The sequence below is a fragment of the Phoca vitulina genome, unplaced genomic scaffold, assembly GCF_004348235.1.
Source record: "Phoca vitulina isolate PV1807 unplaced genomic scaffold, GSC_HSeal_1.0 scaffold16, whole genome shotgun sequence".
In the NCBI taxonomy this organism is placed as follows: Eukaryota; Metazoa; Chordata; class Mammalia; order Carnivora; family Phocidae; genus Phoca; species Phoca vitulina.
The window spans coordinates 33,676,411-33,678,966 of record NW_022589719.1 but is presented as its reverse complement, the minus strand read 5'-3'; the positions used below and the strand labels follow the sequence as shown (position 1 = coordinate 33,678,966).

The window sequence follows — 2,556 nt, the reverse complement described above, 5'->3', positions numbered from 1 at the left end:
CTTAAAAAAAAAAAAAAAAGAAAAGAAAAAGAAGAGAAAAGAAAGAAAACAGATGCAGATCAGTAGCTTCTGGGCTGAGTCCTCTAGACCTCTAAGCTCCCAGGAGCCCTTACGGACAGTTTTGGATGGAAGGTGTAACTTGAAACTAAAATAAAGCTAGGGACTCTTGCAAAGGGGTGAGAAGCATCAAGGAATGCACCAGACTTCCGGAAGGGTTTGTGCTTGTGGGGCTTTCCAGTCATGGGGCCACTTTCCCACAGTCCCCTCTGATCACAGGAGATAGAAAACCACCGTGTGGCCACTCTCTACATGTCCCTTTCTGCCACGCAGGGGCTGCTTGGCGGAGCTCCCAGCAGGGCTGGATGTGCTTGTTGGGGCAGACTGGTGGCTAAGCCTGGTACTGGGTTGGAACCTGCAGGAATTCCACGTGCCCAGTGGGGCTGGGCCCATCGGGCAGAGGTAGCAGGGCCAGATTTTGAAGGCCATGTTGGCCATGTTAATGAGTTTGGAGGTTATCCTGGGATAGTGGGGTCTGAGCAGTGGAGGCTGGGTCACCTTTGTGGGTTCCAAGGATCTTTCTGGAAGCTGTGGGGTGGCATGTGGATCAGGGCTGGGATGGGGATGTGTGAAAGTGATTGATTTGTGACTCAAGGCTCATGGAAAGACAGTGAGCCTGCCCCAATCACCAGGAGCCTGCCTAGTTGCAGGGCCAGGGAGGGTAGTGGGTAGCTTCCATGTCAGGTAAGGAGCCGGTCAGGACGTTTTCACTTAGCATGACTCGAGTGCTGTCTTCCATGACGTTCTGTGCAACTAAAGAACTTCATGGTAAGGGCCAGTGGAAAGACCAAAGGCCTTGGGTGTCTTCAGGCAGGACTGATTTCGGAGGTGCCCTTAGGAGCCCCAGGCTCATTGCCTGCCCTCCACTCCCAGCAGGCCTGTGTTCTGTGTGCCCTGTGCCCGGATCAGTTGTTTAGTCATGGGACCAGTCATGACTGCGTGGGACTGTGTCGTTGTCTGGAGAGGACCTGGGCCCTGCAGGCAGCCACGCGGCACTCAGGACAGGATCAGGGCACACCCAGGACCAGCAGGGCATGAAGTGATGGGACGCTTGAGGCCAGTGGGCCCCTCTGCTCCCCAGTGTACCCCTGCAGCGAGGGACCCCAGCCTGCCAGCACACTGGAGGGCCCCAGGGTGAGGGAGGGGAGACCCCTGTGCACTCAGGAAGCCAGCTCTGGCTGTGCCCAGTCCTCCTCTTGGTGAGGCTCAGCTGTTGTGGCATTTCTGGAAGTTTCTGCAGACAGCTGGGTGACCAGGTCCTCACAACTACCTCTGTCTCTCACAGTGGCACCCCCCGGTCCAGTCCGTCGGCCTCCTGTGACCTTGTCTCCTCCGGCCTGCATCGCCACCCCTGCTGACTCCTTGCTGGGCTCCTCTCATGCCTGCCCCTCCTCTGTCCCTGCTGCCCAAGCACCTTCCTGCCTCAGCTCCCCTGCCAATCTCTGGTCTAATCCCAGGTCACAGCACACTGTCCCTCAGCCTCTGGCCCTGCTGCTGTCATTTGCTGTGCCCTCCCACCCGCCTCCCCCACCCCTTCCCAGGTGGATTCCATCCATCTTTTAGAACATGGCCCACCTGTTGCTTTCCCAGGAAGCCTTCCCTGGCCACACCCCTCGACCCACCAGAATTCAGTGCCGCCTCTGAGCCCCACAGCACCCTGTGCTCCCCCACCCACCTTTGGGGCCTCCACACAGAGGACCAGCCTCCAACTTACACATCAAGGCCTTCCCATGTGCCATCCCTGCCTGCTTCCAGGCACTGAGTCACACCTCTGCTCTGTGCTTGCAACAGCTTGCAGTGACCTCTTTTCTGTGTCTCCTACTGGATGGCAGGCTCCCTGGAGGAAAGAGTTGTGTGGCTTTTATCTTTTTGTTCTACATGTACTGCCCGGCACATGAGCAGGCACTCAGGGAATATTGGATGGATGGATGGATGGGTGGATGATGGGTGGATGGGTGGGTGATTGATGGATGGGTGGGTGGGTGATTGATGGATGGGTGGGTGGATGGATGGATGGGTGGGTGATTGATGGATGGATGGGTGGGTGATTGATGGGTGGATGGATGGATGGGTGGATGGATGGATGGATGGGTGGATAATGGGTGGATGGATGGGTGATGGATGGATGGGTGGATGATGGGTAGATGGATGGATGATGGCTGGATGATGGGTGGATGGATGGGTGATGGATGGATGGGTGGGTGGGTGGATGGATGGATAGGTGGGTGATTGATGGACGGATGGGTTGGTGATGGATGGATGGGTGGGTGGATGATGGATGGGTGGATGATGGATGGGTGGATGATGGATGGATGATGGATGGATGGATGGGTGGGTGATGGATGGATGGGTGGGTGGATGGATGGATGGGTGGATGATGGGTAGATAGATGGGTAGTGGATGGATGGATGTGGGATGGGTGGGTGGATAATAGATGGGTGAATGGATGGATGGATGGGTGGGTGATTGATGGGTGGATGGATGGATGGGTGGATGGAT

General features: G+C 56.5%; 1 protein-coding gene across 1 annotated transcript in view; it reads left to right on the top strand.

Annotated features, from left to right (window-relative positions):
• CUNH11orf24 (chromosome unknown C11orf24 homolog) overlaps positions 1-2,556 on the top strand; it is a 10,679-nt gene that overhangs the window by 5,149 nt on the left and 2,974 nt on the right. The window lies entirely within an intron of this gene.